At 34.8% G+C, this 22561-nt stretch overlaps 1 long non-coding RNA gene across 17 annotated transcripts in view; it reads right to left on the bottom strand.

Annotated features, from left to right (window-relative positions):
- The window catches only part of LOC123571866 (uncharacterized), a 320426-nt gene extending 301143 nt beyond the window's left edge, over positions 1-19283 (bottom strand). For all 17 annotated transcript variants that reach the window (XR_012431812.1, XR_010585016.2, XR_012431805.1 and 14 more), the window contains exon 1: positions 19068-19283. This is a non-coding gene — a long non-coding RNA (uncharacterized lncRNA). The remainder of the gene's footprint in view (positions 1-19067) is intronic.
- Between the last annotated feature and the right edge of the window lie 3278 nt (positions 19284-22561).

Genomic DNA, 22561 nt, shown 5'->3' with positions numbered 1-22561 from the left:
TTCACAAGTCACATAATTGGTGGCATCACAGAGATTCAAACCCAAATTTATCACTTTGGAAAACAATGCAAGTTCAGGAAGAGAACAAAAGAAAACCCAGGAGAAAGGATTCATTGTTAAAATTTCTAATTCAGGATACTATTAGTAACATGAGAAACAAAAGGAAATTATGGGCAGAGAGAAAATTGACTAAAACAAATTAAAATAACAGAAATTTAGAAGAAACAATTATGTCATTTTTAATCAAAGCCCTCTTTATATAATTTTATATTAATTTATATCCATTCCCTGTGTGTAATGCAATAAACTAGTCATTCTATTTGAGCTGCATCAGATTCACCAAGAGGGTTTATTAAAGGAGATTGCTGGACTTCTCCCTCAAGCAGTTCAGATTCAGTATGTCTGGGGGTGGAGCCTGAAAATTTTCATTTCAAATAGGTTCCCAGGTGATACTCCTGAGGTCCAGGGACCTCATTTTGACAATTAGTGTGTACACTATTAAATCTGGATGCCCAGTTAAAATAGGACACTGTAAACTCTATCATATCATTTAAAGTAGTAGTGACTTTGTAAAACAAATCATTCAAAAGACATGCACAAAAAGAATAAAAATAAATCAAATTTTAAAAATGAAATGCTCAAAACCTATTTTTCATATCCTTTCAATGTTGCTCAGAAAGTCATTGCTGTAATTCATTTTTAAAGTTGAAATATCAAGCAGAATAAAGGATGTGGGAAGTTATTGCAGAAATTTCTTTCTTTTAATTTAACCTTTTAAAGTACAGTAGACTCAAGCATTAAAAAGGAATGGTGTTCACTGATTACAGGGCTTCAGGAGAAATACTTAACATGAGGAAATAGAAATCATTTAACAATGGAACACAACTGTCATTCACTGAACCCATGTGGGAGTATGTCTTTATATACAAAATTAGACTATACTGCTTGAAATATCTTCATATAATCACATGAATGATAAAATTCCTGGTTTTGTTCATGCCTAATCAAAATTAACATTGGAAGGAAATGAGAAGGAGAAGAGAAAGAAGAGAAGAAGAAGGAACAGGAGGAGGAGGGTGAAAAGAAATAGGGGGATGAGGAAGAGGAGGAGGAAGAAAAAGAGAAGTTTAAGTTGTCTGGTATTATTTTCAACAATGTGTTGGTAGACTGGTGGTCTTACTAAGGGGCTCTCTGGCATCTATACAACACATCTTTTTATACTGCCTACCACTGTATTGTGGTTCAACCCTTCATCAACTAATAAGGTAGTTAATGTGTTCTCTACTATAAAAGTTTTATTCTCTTCTGGCATTTTCGGTCAACATTTCAGGGATTTAAAGTGAAAAAAAATTAATAAGTGATCAAGAAATCACCTCTCTGTTTCAGGTTAATTTTGAATTGTGAATTTCATAAGTGTGCTTTAACACAACTAAGGCAAATGAGTCACTGAGACTTCCTTCCAACCCTTAATCCCATGCAGAGGACAGAGAAAATTCCTTGGGTGTGAACTTGATTTCAAGATTACAAGAACTGTTCCTTTTGCATTCTGGCTGGAGTTTCCTGTTTGTTTCAAACCAAGGATTGAAGAAATGATGTGAGAGAGAGTGATAGCTCATTTTCTAAGTAAAAGTGGACTATTAGTTGGAGTAGATTTAAATCTACATAGCCTTTAAATGTGCAGATTATACATTGTAGGGCTTGTTGCTAAACTACTGTTCGTTCATTTTGGAAGAGATTAGTTCTTGAGGAGTGGAAAAGTAAAATGAGGATTAAAGGAATGGGGTAGAAAAAAGACAATCATTTTAAAAAAACTAACTGCATACCAGATATTGGTGAGCACTTCAAGTCTCTGAGCAACTCTAGAAAGACAAGATCAAGACAGGATAGCAAGAATATAGTAGAGGCAATATTCTCCCACTAAATGAAACACAAACCTAGAATAGTCCCAAAGACAATTTATTTTATTTTATTTTATTTTAGCAGACTCTCGCTCTGCTTCCCAGGCTGGAGTGCAGTGGTGCGATCTCAGCTCACCGCAACCTTTGCCTCCTAGGTTCAAGCAATTCTCTTGCCTCAGCCCCCTGAGTAGCTGGGACTACAGTTGCGCCACCACACCCAGCTAATTTTTGTATTTTCAGTAGTGACGGGGTTTTACCATCTTTGCCAGGTTGGTCTCAAACTCCTGACCTCAACTGATCAGCCCGCCTCAGTCTCCCAAAGTGCTGGGATTACAGGCATGAGTCACCGTGCCTGCCGGCAAAGACAACTTTTAAATGGAATACTCAATATCACCTACTGCACGAATATCTGCTTCAGATAAACATTATAAATATCTTTTCATTTGAAATGATTTAATATAAACTAATGGTTAGCATTATCTCTCTCTCATCTCCAAAATTATTTTTAAAATATTTGGTAATTTTCCACTTATTGTTTCTAAAGAAGAAAATATGCTTTTATATTTAATGTGTGATTTAGCTTACTTTGAAAAAATTAGAAATGTATAGATAAATGATTGAATAGTATTAGCACTTTGGGCTTTTAAAGATAGTCATTTGCATTGAAATATTAATCCCTAAATTCTACTTTAAAGTCTGCAGGCATCATTAAAAAACAAACAAACAAACAGAAATCCACAACTTTTCATTTCTTTTGCCAGTATTTCTTGGGGGCATACTTAATAATGGAAAAACACCTTTCATATTAAGAAACTTCTTTTTCCCCTTTTAAATGGGAGATCTGACAAGCAACATTAAATTAATGTCTTTGGATCAATTGCAAAATTATTGTTCTGCTATCCTGATATTTTGTAGCTATCTTCATAACTTTGCATTCCTTTTCATCAAATTCATACCAACTTAAGTCCTCCTTTCTAATCAACTTGCCACTAACTTAATATTTATTGCTAAGGAACCACCCAACACACTGCTGTCTCTGGATAGCGGTTCTTGCTACACTTCTGTGAGAAAGAGCATCCTTTCTCTCTTTCTACGTAGTACTCAGGACTTCCTTATTCCACAGATATTTCTAATCTCATCTCACATGATTCCACATTTATTTATTTATTTATTTATTTATTTATTTATTTATTTATATTTTCTTATTTCTCGAGACAGAGTCTTGCTCTGTCGCCCAGGCTGTAGTTCAGTGGCATGATCTCGGGTCACTGTAACCTCCGCCTCCCAGGTTCAAGCAATTATCTTGCCTCAGCCTCCCAAGTAGCTGGCATTACAAGCACATACCATCATATCCAGCTATTTTTTTTATATTATTAGTAGAGACAGGGTTTCACCATGTTTGCCAGGCTGGTCTCAAACCACTGACCTCAAGTGATCCACCTTCCTTGGCCTCCCAAAGTGTTGGAATTACAGGCTTGAGCCACCATGCCCAGTCCACATTTATTTTTGATGAAAATCAGAAGAGAGAAGTAAAAGTGTGAAACAAATGGTAAGGCAGATACAAGTGACTCTCCTTAGAAACATCCTGAATAGGACCCTAGATAACTGAGCCAAGACTTGTAGCCATTGCACACCATTCAAAGGATTACCTCACATTTCCTGGGTGTTGAAGTCAAGTTAGGTTATCACTCTGCACTGGTGTGTGTAGGTCTCTCATTCTAGCATGAGGACACTAGTTGTGTCCAAGAGTTTGAGATTCCAGTCCAACTTCCCTCTTGTGAACATCTGCTCCCTTCTTTCAGTGAGTTTAATACTCAAAGAATATTACATGGGAAAGAAAGTCAAACACCTATTTTAGGTAGGACCCCAGAGTTATGAAATCACACTATATGAGGTTGAAGCTTAGAGTATTTTGAAAAATCAAGTTAGTATTTTCCAACGTATATTCCTCTCAAATGATATTCATAGGACCTTAAGTTAGTAGCTAAAGTGGTAGTCATTAAAGAATTTTGAACTGAGGCAAACTAACACAAGAGTTATCCTGATCTGATAGCTACTAGAGAGAATTGCGATGGTTAAATGAATGATTATGAAAGCCTGAACTATGCCGTCTCAGAATTAAATAACAAATATAGACTCTAGAGATATCACTGGAGATGGAAGCATTAAGATTTGAAAACTTTTTGTTATTGATGAAGATAAATGATGGGGAAAGTGGACCACGAAGAACAAGGATTCTGGTATGAGTGACTGGGAAACATAGTTTCCCTTAAGAGAAAAGAAGGTAGCATGTGTTGTATATGTATTTCAGGACTTGGGTGATCAGGGAAGGGCAATGGAATAGGTTAAGTTTTATATAGGTTAAATTTGAGTAGATATGAAGACAGCAAGAAAATATGTTCAGTAGTTAGACATGAAGAACTGGAAATAGTCTATTTATTTAAGTAATGAGCACGGAGAAGATATTGGAGACCAGATGCATGGATGTAATCAAAATTATAAAAGTATAAAGAGACAATAGGGCCAAGCATGATATCTCAGAGTACCTAAAATTAGGAAACAGAAACAGGAAGAATTCAAATGTTATTAGTCACTAATAATATAGATGGATCATCTTTTATATCAATTTGGCATGATAACAGGATTAGTACTTGCTAATTTATTATGACACTATTTATTATTCCATTTCTCTTACGTTAATAAAAAGTCACTATTATTTTGAAAACATTGCAGCAATGTAATTCATTCTCTACTTATTCCAAAGATATTTACTCATAGGCATAATATTATGTGTTAGGCATTGGGAGCTATGTAGTTTAAAAAGACATGGTGTTTGGCTTCAAGGTACTTTTGTAGAAAAGTAGTCAAACATTCTTTTTTTGTTGTTTTTGAGATGGAGTCTTGCTCTTTTCGCCCAGGCTGTAGCGCAATGGCACGACCTAGGCTCACTGCAACCTCCACCTCCTGGGTTCAAGTGATTCTCCTGCCTCAGTCCCCCTGAGGGGGGACTAGCCTGTAACTCAGATTATAGGCACCCACCACCACACCAGGCTAATTTTTGTATTTTTAGTGGAGGTGGGGTTTCACCATCTTGGCAAGGCTGGTATCGAACTCCTGACCTCAGGTGATCCACTTGCATCGGCCTCCCAAAGTGCTAGGATTACAGGTGTTGAGCCACCGTGTCTGGTGAGTCAAATATTCTATTATATATTAATAAAACACAATACTCTTTCAAAATAGTGATTATAACTTAAACTCCTTTTCATCGATACCCTTGAATAGTACTGTTAACTGCTTTATCCACCAATTTTCACATTTATCCATCTCACTTGATCTTTATAACAATGCTGTTGAGAAAAACAGACAAGTATGTTTCTCCATCTGACAGCTTTTTCTGGCCTATCCACCCACATCTGTTATCTCTTAAGAGATTTTTCAGTCAGGGTAGGGTGTTGATGATGGAAAAATATGATGCAACTTCAACTCTCCTTCTTCTTAGAAAATATTAAAAACCTGTGGCTTCCTTAGGAAGATTGATCTTGTCACTAAAGTTCAGCTAGGCCTTTTCCTCAAATACTGGTAATCAGGAATCCATGAGTTTATTTGCAGAGTCTGTTTTAAATTTTGTTGATTTAAAATTATGTAATAGAAGTATATTTTATTATTTTCTGCATTTAAAATGACAAATCCATTACATAACATTTTGAAACCACAAAATGTGATACAAAAAGACATCAACCATAATTACCATTTTAAAGAAAACTATCATTTTGGTGTTAAAACTTAAGATTTTGGTGTTCTCTAAATATCTATATTTAGGTCTATATCTATATATACATCTACATCTACTACATACAGCAATGTCATATTTTATATTCAAATATGTATCCTGCTTTTATCACTTAACATTATTTTTATCACTTAACAAAATCATTTTTCCTATAAATGGAATCCAACAAATGAAATATAATTTACCTTGCCATGTCCTGTGGTAGGATTATATTTGAAGGTTTTTATCTGGGAAAGGTGAAAAATAATGTACGTAAGTCTTGTTTCTATAGTACTCTATGAAAACAAAAAGACCTTTAAGTAAAAGGGAGCTAGGGAAAGCGCCGAAGAGAAAATCCATAGCACTGCATAAACCCTTTATCTCTGAAACTGACCTGCTCACATTTTTACTAATGACTTGGATAAATATGATTGATAACTGTGTAGATGGCATAAAACTGGTAGAAGTAACAAATATGTTGCACGATGAAATCATAGTCCAAAAGGATCAAGCAGGTTGAAATGACTGGCTAAACCAAAGAAGGGTAAACTTTGAAAAGGATGAATATAAATTTTCACATTTTGGTTTTTTAAAAAATCACCAATATATGATATGAAATGTGAAATGAGTTTTTTAAAAAAATCACTAATATATGATATGAAATGTTAACAGAAAGTTCATGCAAAATACAAACAACAAGCTATAAGAGACAATAGCATAATCTGGCTGACAAAGAAGCTAACGCAATAATAAATATGACCAAAAAATACTATGACCAAACTGTAGAAGATGACGGCTCGTTTTCCTCTAAACTAGAAGTCAAAAATTGAGTTTGTTCATTTCTCTTCTCCATACCTTAAGAAGAATATATAAAATGGCTGCCGTTCAATAGAATGTACTCATGATGCAAGAAGTATCAAAATATAACATATAAAAGAAGGTTGAAAATATTAAAGATATTTAGTCAGGGCATAAGAATATTGAATTTTAAAAAATAATTTAATAGTTATATTAAAATATGTGGAGGGATTTAGGAAGATTTTTATTTGTCCTGATAGACATGTTTTGTGTTCCACAAAAGCAAAATTAGGACAAAAGAATTATTATTATGGAAAGATTAATTATGGCTCAATACAAGCAATTTGACTGATATGTAACAGTTTATAACAACCATAATAACATATAACATTTGAAAGTATTCAAAAATAAGATGAGCTGACTCAGTCTATCTCATGTGTTTAGGAATTTTTAGTCTCCAGACCTGTTCAATAAAAAATTAGATAACATACAATCATCTACATTCTTCCCCTGCAGAATCTCATATATTCACATTGGTTAGGTTGTCACTACTGATGAGTCTAATATTGATTTCAAGTCTTCTCTGTTTCCTAAATTCTAGACACAAAATATCAATATCTTCTTTGTTGTCTCTATACCAGTGGTTCTCAGTTGGGTGCAATTTTGTCCCTGCTTCAGGGAAGACTTGGAAAAATCTGAAGATATTTTTTGGTTGGCACAACTGAGAGAGGTACTACTGATATCTGGTGAGTAGAGTCCATAAACATTGCTAAGAATCCTAAATGTACAGAATAGCTCCTCACCCCCAAAAAGGAATTATCCATCTCAACGTGTCAATATGACCAAGATTGACAAACCCTGCTCTACATATAAGTCCAACAGGTAACAAACTCAGCATGACAAACTCCAAACACATTATCTCCACTCCACTCTCCTGCTTCTCCCTTAAAATCCCAAGCATCCCTTCAATAAAGCTTAGTTTCTATAACTTACTATGACTAATGCCACTATTAGGTAGCCAACTACATGAGTTAGAAATCTCAGAGTTATCCTTAAATCCTCACATTCCCTCACCTTTTAATGCCAAATTGTATTTATCTACTTGTATCTCTAAATCCACAGCCCCCTTTTCATTACTGCTGCCGCTGGCAGTTTGGTCCCACATTTTCTACCAATAAGATTTGTATTTTGAATTCATCCTTTACATCATTGCTGGGATTATATTTTTAAAACAAAAAAGCAATTGTCCCATTATCCCATGCAGAAACTACAGGCAAACCTCCATTGTACAGTGAATACATGTTCAAGCTTTGAATTGCCATAGAAGATGGAGTGGGAGTAACATTGTGTTTGTTACCATTTTTTAATGGAGTGTTACAACTTCTTCAGGGAAGATTAAAAATGTAATAGTCCTTTGATGACAGCACAGAAAAGGAAACAAATATTTGACTAATGCCAGAGGCCAGGGTAAAATCATTAAACATACAGATGTTTAAATGTTAAGTATGAAGTTAAGAAAGACCACATGAAACATATTTGAGCATGTACCGCATTGCACTGGATATATTAAAAGTATACAAGTATTGAAATTATTTTTAATAAGGTAGAAAAAGAGGCATGTGCACAAAATAATGCACCCAAATCTTTTAAATTTGCCTTTGGAATTTGGATTGATTGATACTCAGTCATACACACAGGCACTCAGTCTTCCTCTCCACGTCTAAGCCGAATCCTTCCTAAGGAGACCATGCTGTTGGCAGCAAAAAAACAAAGTTAGGTGTTCCAAGGAAGCAAATCTGGGGTTCCAGCCAAATCTCCACAAAGCAGAGAGTTCTCTAAATAATAAAGAGTTGACTGTGATGGCAAAAGTCTTCTTGCAGGTGCAGATGCATGTATTTTCGAATATAAATAAACTCTTTCAGCTGCTTTCCCTATCCCACTATCACCACCTTATTCTCATAGTGTTCTGATCTCACAGGCATTCTTAACTCAGAGATCTCTTTACTCCAACTTAGTCCAGGTGTGGGGTGGAATATGAAAACGATGAAAATAAGGGAGGATATTGATAGAAATAAACACATAATAGCAAAATAAAAATTGGAGAAAAGGGGGAATAAAGACCCTTCTGCTATAAAGGGCTTTATGTTGGCTTCAAGAGTATAATTGATGAATATGGTTTAGAGTTAATATCTGAAAACCAACCTTAATGTATACATTGCTGACATTTGGAGTAGTAAGTAAATGAAATGGAGCCCAGACATCAGTTAAGATATCTGTGTTATCACTGAATTAAAAAAAAAAAATTCCTGAACTTTGGTTGAAATTATTTTGTTTTCATCAATCTCCTGCATTTCACATTTATCTTTGTAATTAACTAGTTTTGACATAATCTAATTTCTTACCAGAGCCTAAGAAACTGTTGCACAACACAAGTTTGGAACATTTCATTTCCAACCTGTCAAACAAAAAAATTTCTCCTTAACAGTTCTTTTTATTATAAAATCCAAATCAGTAATTGATCTACTTAAGTACTGTTTTAGGAAAAATTAAGCAGAGTAATTTCTCAAGCTCTGCAGTATGCTTATCAGTGGCAAATGAAAGTTAAAAATACAGCCCACTGATTTGCACAGCTTCATTTTCTGATCTCTAGCCTAATGGTTATACAAATACAGATTTTTATTATTCTTCACAATGTTATGTAGATCATCAAATCAGACAGACAGCATCCTTTTCTTGTGGGTGAATTTTTTTTAAGTCTCATAAACTCAATATATAATCTGTTTAGCCATATGTAACTTGCCCAATATTAGAGTACTGACAAACAAAATCTAGGGGGATTCTCTACTTTTATCTTCCAGAAACATTTCAACATGAAAGATTGAAACAATTTTAAAATATATGTGAAAAGCAGAAAATTATTTATTTGAAAATGTAACAGTAAATATTAAAAGTTTCTCAAATTGATGTACAAAACTATAAATGTATTTCAGAATAATTTATCATAATGATTTGCACTCATGCTGAATAAATTAGTTCAGATTTGAAAACAGTTCATGAAAAAGTCTACAGCGAATCTAATTTAATCTCATCTAATATTGGAAATCCACCATAGCTGCTCTATAGTGAATCTAATTTCCTGTATATGAGATACCCATATAATAATCTCCCTTTGACACTGACTAAAAGATTCTGCATAGAAAGTAGCAATCAATGAGACTCCAGCAAACTTACCACCTTAAAAATCCATAAATATACCGGAACAGAAGATGACTTACAAAATGAGAAGAATGAGAGAAAAAACATGGAAATCTCACTAACTAGATGGTGCAAAATGATGGTTAAGTTACTGAAGTATAAATTAAAGGAAGAAACGTCAGTTTACATTTCTAAACTAAAAGGATAGAAGAGGTCCTTAACAAAAAGTAATGACTCAGAAATAAGGTAAAATGATGATCATTTAGTCAGACAATCTTTCTATTTAATGCTAGTATATTCACAATATTACCTGCCATCAGGATGGTCAGGATTCAATACACAATAAGTGGGTGGTAATATGATTGTTGTTCTTCAATATAGGACAAGGTTTACTGTTTTGCATTATTGATAAATCCGCTTAATATTTGGTACAAAACTTTGCACTTGAATAGTACATGCCTACAGGACAATGATGGTAGGTGTCTGAAATGTATACATAAAATCATGTACATACAAAATTATACTGTAAGGTGTATACCTTTAATCCTTCTGCAGGATTCAACCGCCATTTTTTTTTTTTTGGTTGTTTCTGAGTGTGAATGGTCAAGTGTAGAAGGTGAAAAGGCCAGTGGAAAAAGTCAAGCAGAGAATTAAAAAAGAATAGCCAATTTAGATAAATTACAAAAACAGGGAAAATGATTTTAAAAACTACAAGTAAGAAGGCAAGGAAGCCTACAAAAGCCCCTCTTGTAGCTCTCTGCATGTGAAGTACACAGCGCTCTGCCCTGCAGAAAGAACTCATCAAAAGAGCATGGACTAGGTGCATAATGTGTCTGCAGTATTTATTGAGGGAGAGATTTCAGTAACAATCTCCTAATATCCAAATGACATGTATTAAAAGGTCAGTGGACCACTTTTCTGTTTGCACTAAGATCAAGCGTGAAGACGTGGGCTTATACAGCAACAGAAGTATTCAGGGAAGGGTTTCATAAAGAATCTCACAATAATGTGGGTAACTGACACGGGGATAGGTTAGCAAGAGAAGTTGTGACATGGCTTTTTTGAAAGTGCTTTGAAATTGTAGAGATTCTCCTTTCTTCCTGAAAATCACTTTTCAAGCTCCTCTTTAGCCCCCTAAGATTGTAAGATTATGTGTTAAGGACCAATCCAAAAATACAACTATAGAGGACTTAAAGGTTAGATTTAACCAGAAAATGCAAGTCAAAATATATAGTCTCCACTATGTTTATTAGACAGTAACAGGCCCAGAAAATTAGTTGGCACAACTCAAAATATTTCTGTAGCAGAAGGTACACTGGGAAATTTAATACCATCAATTAAAATTTTAACAATATTAATGTCAGGCATCTTACTAATTCCTGACAAAAACACAGTTTTAGAGAACATCGGTCTCAGATATTAGAGATGTTTTCTTTAGTACACTCTTTAAGAATTCACATCAAATACCACAATACAACAAAAGCAAATGTTCTAAAATCTTTGGGGTAATTTTAATTAAATAATATAGTGCATGTCTCCCATAGAGAACTTTCTTAAAGTTACAAGATGTTCCTGTCAACTATTTAAAATAATTAAAATATGGGTTGAAAAATTCACTGAAAAGTTGCTTTTGAGCATCATTCTTGAATGAATTAGGACTCTTATTCTCTGCAGGCTCCTTTTGTCATAGGAAAAATCAATTTTATCAACTGCTATTCAGTATAAAAGGCTAGAAAAAATTCTATGGAAATACAGAGAAGGGAAGAAATAATTCTAAGATATCCTCCTTAAAAATAAAAAAGTCAAACAGAAAATTCAGATCAGGTTTCTTAGTTTAAGTACTATATACGTGATTAGGATCCACAGGCATCACACATCCAGTGCATTTACCTTCATAATCAACCCACTTTAAAGCACATCCTACTTTGGCAAAACATTGTCGCCTGCCATTTCTGTTCAGTCAACTTAGTATTATTTTTGCTTTTAATTTCAAGTGCCTTGAATGTGTTTCATATTTCAAATTACCTGAGAAAATGAAGTCTTTAAACCCTGAGTTGTTTTTACATCCTCACAGTTTCCAGCCATACGATGCCACACGAAGCTCCATCTACTTTGAACCAGTGACTGCCAAAGTTTCGTGTCTCATGTTAAACTTTTCATCCTCCCTTCAGCATCATTTTTCTAGTTGCCTATATCTGTGGTTGCCATTTAAAATATTATCAAAATTACCAAAGGAATTTGTTTAAAACAAAGGCAGTGACCTACTTCAGATTCTGGATCTAAATCTAGATTCATGTCTGGAAATTTGGGTTGTTAATGAGCCTTCTGCGAGTCCCTCAATTCCGAGGAGATTATCAAATTCTGTCACTTTCAGGATATACTTTATGAAATACCTATGAGCCTCGATGCTAACATTGAGCCGTAGGATAAATTCTTTTGAATCTCAATCTCCATATATTATTCAACTTAACCATCACAAAATCCTACACGGTGAGTATTACGGTTTCTGTTTTACACATGAGGAAACTGAGGCTCAGATAAATTAAGAGTCATGTGGAGCTATGAGCACTGCCAGCACGCTGTGTAGACTGCATGGTGGAATGAAGAAAATAAAGTGTTGAGGAGTGAGACTTTTATTTGAATCCTGGCAGAGCCACTAAAACAACCTGATTTTGTCATTCATTGCCTTTGAGCCCCAGTCAGTCATAGTAAAATGGTAATTATAACGCTGACCTTCATAGGTGATAGCATACCATGGTCTCTCAAAAAACATTATTCCACTTCCATTTGCCATTTCAATTTATTTCTTGCTATTTCGTTAAATATTAATTCTGTCTTAAAATTTTTTTGGGCCTGTTTATCTCTGAACAGAAGTGCATTACCCCCTTCGAAAATATTATTAGTTGTTACATCATCATCTAAATATGATTATTTAGAAGGTACATCTGTCATGTAAGGCACCATAGTAAGCTGTTCAAATAAGTGAAAATTGAAAAGAATAAACCAATTTTCAAAATTAGGACAATGTTAAACAGAAGCAAAACTACTAAATAAAATTATGATACAGCCGTATATGATAATGTTATGCAGGTACTGACAATTATAATTTTCAAAGAGCATGATAAAATAATAGGTACAAAACAGGACATAGAATATATGTATAACCTAATTTCATATTAAGATGTGTGTACAAATGAATGTGTATATATAAGCAGATGTGCATGTAATTCTATCAAAAAATAGAAAAAAAAATGCCAAGATGTTAATAGTAGCTATCTCTTAGTTGAATAATTATGGATAATTTTTGCTTCCTTCTTTGCTGTTTGTATTATGTATTTTCCGCAAAAAGCATTTTATAGTGAGAAAAAGTAAACATTACAAAATAAGTATAATTTATAAATAAAACAAAATAAATAAGGAATGCTGCAAACTATTAAAACAGGTCATGATATCATTTACTTCTTTTTTATCTTGAAATCCATAATATTTGTTACAAAGGTTTCCTTAGATTCTAACATGCCCCACACCATATAATGCTCAATAAGGATAAGGGTTCTCTCTGACTGCACACATTAGAAGTTTTTCTCTAACCATATTGGGCTTCCATGGGAATTCTACAAATAAAATATCTGCAACAGAAGGCTCTGAAACCAGAGAACAAACTGTTCTTAACTGTTTGGTGTAATTTCCCATTTATACAAGAATCAGCCTTCTCTAAGTAAAATTGCAATAGTCCCAATTCCAGCATTTAGCAAATATCTACTCCAGCCTAGTCACTCTCCTTTCACTTTTATTATTCTTCTCTCTGTGACCTTGGGCAAGGAAGGTAAACTTTCCATGCCTCTATTTCTTACATAAAGTATTGTGCTAATAGTACCTACCTGATGATTGTCTTTTTGAGGATCAACTCAGTTAATATGCAGAAAGCCCATAAATAAATCCTCATAGCACTACTACAAAAAAATAAAAATATTATTTAACTGTAACAACTACATTTTAAACATTTATTTATTATTTTAAAAAACTTTTATTTAAAGTTCAAGGGTACATTTTCAGGTTTGTTATCCAGGACAACAACTACTTTTAAAAGGCAGGTGTACAATTGTCACAGATAGTAGATGAGGACACGAGGACTGAGAGTTTATTTCCTTTCAGCTCACACATGGCACTCAGTCAAATACCTCCTTTATTGACATCCAAGCCCATACAGCCTATACATAGTCATAAAGCCGTCATGCAACAGATACTACTCATCAATATTTACACACCTACTGTATGCAAGATAGACACTGAACAATGTTGGAAAAGACTCAGCTCTTGCCTTTCTTGAGCCTAGTGAGGAGGGCAGGCAGGTCTTCAAGCAGTAAGTGTGATGGTAAGGGTGAGATTATGAGGCCATAACAGTGAAGAGAAAGGTGCTAAATGCATTCTAGAGAGGTCAGGCAAAGCTACCTGGATGAAGCAACACTTCAGCAGAGATCTGAAGAATGAGTAGGAGTTAGCCAGCAAGCTGGTGAGGAACAACAATCAGTTGGCATTTGCTCCCTGGTGCTCTGTGCTGGAGCTCCAGAGCTGCCAACACTAACTTCATGCCAGGTGACAAATGATCTGAGTGCCCACAGCTGCAGCTGCCGCTTTATATGCTCTCCCTCCTACTTCCATCGTTAATGAGCCTGAGACCAGGAAAGAATACATCTTAGTAACCAAAAGCTCTTCTGTTAGCCTTTGGTCCAGAGACACAAGAGAAGCTTCTTCACTCCTGTTAACAATACAGCCACAGATCCTTTGTTATTTTCCTCTAGCACTTGCTAAAATAGCAGTTTGCAGCTACTAACTCATTTTTATACATCTTGGTGGCAGGTGGGGGTATGCTTATAAATACGCTCATTATAAAAAATGCATGATTTTTTCCCCAGGAACAGCTCTAAAGCATATAAATGTGTCTAAGCTTCCTTAAGGTTAATTCTTACTGCTAGGAACTCTTCTGATTTGTTCTTTTAGTAGTTCTAACTTTGGAATATTCCACCTGCAGTTATACAACACCCTAGAGACACAGGTATGCTAGAAGATAGCTATTTCAGACGTAAATAGCTCTACCAAGTAAAGGCAAGTTTTGTGTCTTTATAGATATCTCCACATTTCAAATAATATTTTTAAAAAGACGTTTCATTTCTAACAGCTAATTAAGGAGAAGGAGCTTTCTCTTTCTGCTGTGATGTGTCAGGTATAACATTCTTGGTATATAGAACCACTAGAAAGATTTCCATTTTGTCCCTTAGAAGTTGCTATTATATGACTATATCTACTATTTTAATTAGTGTGAAAAAATTATAATTTAATCTTTACTCAATTGTCAAAAAAAAAAAAAAAAATGGCAGGATCCAGGAGGGAGCTCACACCTCTAATCCCAGCACTTTGAGAGGCTGAGACAGGCAGATTGCTTGAGCCCAGGAGTTCTACACCAGTCTGGACAACATAGCAAAACCCTATTTCTACAAAAATTACAAAAATTAGCTGGGCATGTTGGTGTGCACCTGCAGTCCCAGCTACTCTGGAGGCTAAGGTGGGAGGATCACCTGAGTCCAGGAGGTTGAGGTTGCAGTGAGCCATGATTGTGCCACTGCACTCTAGCCTGGGTGACAGAGTGAGACCCTACTTAAATATATATATAAACTTAAGTGCTTTGTGGCTTGCAGTATGTTTTGTATAATACAGAGATTCAAAGAAAACATAGAATTTGTTTCCTGCCTTTAAGGAATTTACAGTATGGTCACACAGGCTAAAGAAAAATCATGTTAAACTGATTCAGTGTCACCGTTGATAAAAAATAGTGACATTAGAATACACAGAGGGAGATCTTTCCACTACACCCAGAAAAAGGAGTACAGTATGAATCTAGTAGCAGAAACACTTCCATTAATTGTATATATTTTGTTTTTGCATAATTTTGTATGTCCAGCCTTCCAAAGAAGACACAAAAGCATGTTGTTCAGGGCATTGTATTTGTATCTTTCAAAATGATCATTTAACAGTGATCATTCAGAAGAAATAACCATTTCTTCTGAAATAAGTTTTTAAAAACATAAGTTAGACAATATTGACCAAGCCAGCTCCGTATACGAAGTCTATTTCTATTGTTTTAATACAACAGCCTTAAGTCAACCACTAGGGGGAAAAACCTGCAGTACACACTGCAGTATTATTTCTCCAAAACTGAATGCCCAGCAGTATTTAGACAAGGTATTCTTTTTCTAATAGATTAATCTACTAGGGAAAGATTAATCTCCAGGTCAAGCCACACACTAGGGTTTTGAATAAGGTGAAAGTCTTGGGCCAGCCACCATGCCATACTACCTCCTCTCACAGGGATAAAAATAAAGCATTACCAGCAAGTCCAGCAGGATGGAGACCAGGCTAGTGTGGAAATTTGTCTTATTGACACTGTTGGGAGCAAAAGCCTGACTTCGCACAGATTAGCTCAAGCTGAAACTAAAAGCTTGCATCCTCAGTTGAACTGACACATAAACCCCATCGATATATATTTTTAAAGTGAGAAATTCCACTTTAGTGTATTTTTAGATGAGTGATATACAAGTAAATTAAGATATATAAATCGTTATCACAGCGGAAAGCTCTCTCTCGAGGATCAGGGGAAACTCCAGGGGTTTTATTTTTGAAGTTGTTGGTTCAGTGACATTGTTTATTCGGCCCTTCTATTTACAAGTCATTGTGCATTCATTTACAATTTAGTTGGGCAAATCACACTTATAAATTCCTTTAAAATGATTGTATCTTTTCACCCAGTATCACCCTTTCAAATGACAAAAACTTTTTTCTTCACTAGTTTCTCCACAAATTCCTGTCATTCTCCATAAAAAGTATAGATATCAGCACACACAGGCACAAAAAAGACGACCACTGCTGTTGGAGGGACAGGGGCTGTGACCCCTAGAAACTAGCACAGAGTCCCCAAATACTATGTAAGCAAATAGCTAAGGATTTCCCAAATGATCACTCTGCATATACGAAATTATAAAGAGGCTCTAGAGAGTTTCGCCTAAATCAAGTTGCAGAGAACCAAATATTAGAAGTGTTCTAATCAGGAGGTAAACATATGTTACAGGGAGCAAAGACACTCTTCAAACCCTCAACTCTTTTCCTGAATGTATTTGTTTAATGTGTGTTATATACTCACTATGTCTACTATAGGGATATGAAGAGGAACTGTTTAATTCTGCCTGAATAATCACACGGTTTATAATTATCTTAATAACCGTTTTAAAAATGTAAAGGCAAGACTATTCATAAAAGAGGTTAAAAATAGAGTAAGATTAAACACTAATAGTGGAATTCCAGGGAACTTGCTTAGAAGTACCTGAGCCATAAGTGGAATCGGCTGATACAATAGCTTCAAAGACTTGGTAAATTTTGAGGATTTTAGTAATTTAAGACCATCAGGAAAACTAAATGTGAATGATATAGAACCCTGACTATATTCCAATTTTACTAGTCATTAATTCATTCAGTAGATAAATATTTTTTCAAGTACTTTCTAGGCTCTGAGGATATAATACTGAAAAAGAGTGCTATGTCTTGAAACTTACATTCTAATATGGTAGACATGCAATACATAAACCATACAAATATCCTAAAACTTTGTGCCGGCTCTTGCTGTTACACAGAACATTCAATGTTTTAAGAATACTGAATGCCTACATTGTTAGTGGCACTGGGAATGAACTGATGATGAAATCCACAAATTTCAGTCCCATGTTCAAGATCATCTTCAATATTACACAGCCTATTTGCATAATATTATCTATCTCTTACTCCTTACCTCTGAGACCAATAAAGAAAGCCATAGCCAACCCAAACCACATGTCTGACCCGAATACATCTCTTGCCCAGAACCTCTTCACACCTACAAAAATTGTTCTTTTAATCCATCTCTTTAGAAGGGGGGTCACCAATCTGAAGGCCTTACTAATGCCCCTAAGTTAGATTTCTCCCTCAATTTAAATGCTACACACCTGTGCATGTCTCACTTTAATAGCATTTATTTTGTCTTTTACTGTGTACTCGTGTTCATGAACATGCCTAACCTAGTCATTTGAAATGGCAACTCTTTGAGGGCAGGGACTCTATAGTTTCTAACTTTTCTCAGTATATTAGGCTTTATTTAGCATGCTACCTTACCTAGTTCACTTGCAAGTCATATTTCTTGTATTGAATCGTGTTATATTTGCTTATGTGCAATGATAGAAGATAAAATTCAGTCACTGGTTCATGAACAACATCTGTTCAATGGAATCTACACAAGTTTATAAGTAGTCTAACATTAATCTTAGAGTAATATTACTAAACGTACACCCTCAGCCTTGATAATATCCAACTTAGTTCTGAATCTTTCAATTTTCTTGTTTCTAATGTAAACTCTTGGTCAGAACTCTCGAGTTTTCAAAACTGTTAACTCTTGTGAATTCCACATATAACCTGAACTTTAGGGAACCTATGTTTATATGTCTATGAATCCTATCTCCACATAATCATCTCAGCCAATAATTTATGTTCAAAATATAAACACCAGCCTTTCCTCAGAATTTAAAAGCATAGAAAACTCAATGCACAACTGAATAGAATTCAACAAATTTAAAGTGTAACAGTGAAAACAAAGTATTGTTTTTAATTCATATTTAATATTGTGGCAATAGATAATCTCCATACTAAGTTATCCAGACAGACATACAGTGTATGAAGGTTCAGAAATTAATCTATGTTCAGCACATGCCTATTTGTAACCATACGATAATAATTCTGCATCTAGGTCACATATACATGTTATTGTGTGCGTATACACAACACACATTCACAAAACGTATTAGACCATACAAAATGTACACATTCATGACATGCATTTTTCATAACTAGTGTTTTTATAGCTACACAATGTTTTTTTCTGGCACACAGATTTGAAAACACTGATATATTACAGGTGTGCTTAAGTCTACACCTACAGGTAAAAGTCTACTCCACGGCAGTCAAACATTTTTTGCCATTGTCTTTTAAGTCATATCCAGTAACACTGCACAGTGATACAGGTTACGTTTACTTTCTTTTTCTCTAAAAAAGAAACATAAAAGAAAAGTATTTTTATACCATTATCCTGTGTTTCTAAAGACTGTGACTCGGGTCACGCTTCTATTAATAAACAATGTTCTGTAAAGCTTTTATTATATCATTTTGGAAAAATGAAAGATTATGACTCCCAAGTCCCCATGATCCTGGTGAAAATGAAATGGGTGTATACACATAGGCGCAATCCAGGACACACAACGTTTGGTACACAAAGGACGATCAGACCAGTCCTACCCAGAACAATTCCATTGAGTAGTTTCTGTTGCACGTACCAGCTCGGCTGCCCAGGATCCATTCTGCCTTTAAATACTACAACGCAATTTACACTCCAAGTGCCGCCCGCTTAAGTTCTTCCTTTTGCTCTCAGAAATGGAAATACTTGTACAATGAGTGATGCCTTGTTGCAGCTGCTTCGCGAGTCCAGAAACCCATCTCTGAGCCGCGCGGGATTAAGCCCTGCGGCTCCAAGCTCATTCTCCCCAGCAGCTGGCAACGGGCTGGTCGCTGGGAGGCGAGAACGGGCACCAGCGCGCCATCTGGAGGCGTTACGAAGCAGCTGCAGCAAATTTATAACAACTGGGTGGAACAAGGATGTCAGAAAATTCTGTTAAATAACCAAATGTTTTTTTCTCTTGTTAAATAATCAAACGGTTTTATTTACACATTCCTGTGGATTAAAAAAAGAGAAAATTGCAGGAAGATCTCATTCTGTTGCCTATGAATATTCTCTGTCTTTCATACTTCACAATAAAATAAAAAAATAGATTTCACGTATATACAAACACCACTAGATGGCAAATTTTCTGCTTGTCGGTGACTCATCTCAAAGGAAGATAATTAACACTGACTGCTTTCAGAAGTTTCAGGATTTGTGTATTTAACTCAAAGGCAGCTTTCCAAAAGAGAAATCTATCCCTCTGAATTAACGCAATCCAACATGCTCTGCTATTTTGAAAAATTATGAACCTTACATCTGGAAATGTTCGGTCTGCTTCTTATCAATGCATTACACTGACTTCACTATGATAACAAGGAAAAGCAGTTTCAGCTATACTTCATGTGATCAGGTGTTCATATGACTTTAATATTTCAAAAAAAAGTTCTTTCAATTAATTTCCCACTATTAATCTCCATAAGCTTCTTTCCCTTAAAGAGAATAATTTGGTATACCTGGATGAGATATAAGCTTAATTAATTGAATAGAACATTTTAGGGCTTGTCTACCGCGATATGCATTTAGAAATATAATCATTAAATATTTCTTCATTCCCTGCAGGTGAGTGAACCCCACCCCTGCCCTGATTCCGACTTCTATCACTGCATCATGATTTTGAATTTCACTTTTTAAAAATAAAAAATTCACTTTAAAATTATTTAATCAGAATCTTATATAGAGTGGTTTTTGTTGTTGTTGTTCTTGTTTTCAGGGAAATGTGAACCAGAGATTGATTATGTACTCTGTGAGGTCCCCTTGGGAAACAGAAATTCTTAATCACCTCATTCTCAAATCAGTTTTTGAGAATGTCTGGCAGAATAAACATAGAAGAAGTTTCCTTCATCAGTATTTCATCTCAAGTGTTTATTCCCATTTGTATAATAAATGAACATACTGTTTTTTCAAGTGCATACCACTAGACATATTCTGAAGAAAAGTAAAATTTTTATTTTAAATACAGACAGTATATACCAAATATTCATACTGTAATTTTTTGTGAGTTTGTTAAAGGTCTGAAAACAGATGTTCTGTTTTTAGATGAGATTAAAAGGAATGTTAATTCTTCGTGTCTCTATACCTTTGGCTTTTAGCACTGTGGAACTTGAAAACTATTTATTAAATAACTGACTCTTAAATGACATGACTTCTATGCTGAAGGATAGTTATAGACTTCTTAGAAAGTCCAGACTTCAAATGTATAGTTCAAGATAACAAGCAGAATAAATAGCACTTGGAAACATATAAATAATAAACAAATATACAGTGACCACATATAGATGTGTCTAACCAAATAAAATTTACATGAACATTCAGATGTAACATGTAGATAAATCAGGGATAAATTTTCACACATAAACATCTTGACCTTACAAAATCATTGTTTAAGTAAATATTCTCATTTTTTACAAAATATCAAGTAAATATTAATCATTGTTTAAGTAAATATTTAAAAAATTAAGAATAACTTTACTGAAAAAATTAAGTAAATTAAATATTTACAGGTATAAGCAGAAAAAAGTGAGACATTAATGAGAGGAGTGAACATATGAATCTCATAGTCAAAGACACTGGGGCTATGCTCGTCAGAACCAAGAGCTGAAAATGATAGGAGCTGATGCTACATGCAGAAGAGATGATTATGTGGTTAAGGGAGGAAGAAAAGTATTATGGTCACATGTTGTTTTCTGAAAGGTCTACACTTAGTTTTAAAACACTGAGAACAGGGAAAATATAGTAAAGGAATAAATCCCAAAATAGAAAGATACTAAGGAAGTAAAGGATATTATTTCAGTTTCCATAATTTAATATGTGTAACTCAAGAAAAGAAAAAGTTTAAGACAGAGTCACACCGCGAGGTCTAAAGAAATAAAATAATAGGGGGTTCTTAATGTTTGTCTCTTTCAATAAACTAGAATGAGGATCTGTATTAGATTACTATTACTGTATAACAAATTACCAAAAATTTAGTGGACTAAAACAAAATACATTTATTAAATCGTGGTTTCTGCAGGTCAGCTGTCCAGACATGGCTGAGTCCTCTGCTCAATGTCTTATGAGACTATGATCAAGAGGCCAATTGGGCTGCATTCTTATCCAGAGGCTTGACGGAATAATTTATTTCCAAATTTAGTCAGGTTGTTGAAGTATTTATTTCTCTATGGTTGTAGAACCCATGGTTGCTTGCTTCTTCAAGGATATCAGGAAAATGTGTCTTCATTTTCAGGAGGTTACCAATCTCTCTTTTAAGAAATTTCACCTGATTAAGCTAGGACCACCCCAAACAACCTCTCTTTTGGTTAATTCAGAATCATCTGATTAGGGAGTTGAATTACTTCTGTATAATTATTTCCCTTTTGCCATATTTTATTGAGTAGAAGGAAGTACCAGGTTCCATCCACACAAAACAACAGGGGATTAGGCAAGGGCATGACCCATTGGGGGTCACCTTAGGGTGTGTCCACAACAGGATCTATGTAAAGGCACATGATATTTCTTGCTTACCATTCCAAAGTTAATTGGGGTAGACTTGGGGAAGTGACAGTATGGGGTCATTTTGTGGTCTTTAGGGTCAAGCAGAGCATGAATTTATTTATCATAGGAGAACTATAAATGCATAGTTATATCTGTGATGAAAGAAGTGTAACAAGAACAACAAGAAGCCTGGAGGAGTCATCTGATGAAGAAGAAACATGGAAGTAAAAGATCAATGGAGTGAATTGAGGAATTATATCAGACTTATGAGTAGGACTTGGGACAGTGAAGAACATTGGTGCAGATGAAGCTGCAACAGTTTTATGTGTTAGACATATTTATGTTGCCTGGATGTCTTCCCACAGGCCCTCATGCCTTCACAGCCATGTTCTGAGGTGGCTCAGCTTTATTAGATAAGTGTATATACCTGACTGAAAATAATACAACTAGAGATTGTCCAGAAATTTGTGGTCTGTGTGGCCTTACTGAAAAAAAAAATTAACCTGTCCAGTTAGATTTTCAGGAATTTGAACTAACAGAAAAAAGAAGTTATCAGTTGCTAGAGAACATTGTAAATTA

The sequence above is a fragment of the Macaca fascicularis genome, chromosome 2, assembly GCF_037993035.2.
Source record: "Macaca fascicularis isolate 582-1 chromosome 2, T2T-MFA8v1.1".
Lineage (NCBI taxonomy): Eukaryota > Metazoa > Chordata > Mammalia > Primates > Cercopithecidae > Macaca > Macaca fascicularis.
Note: the sequence above shows the minus strand (reverse complement) of the source record. Positions and strands in the feature narration are given on the sequence as shown.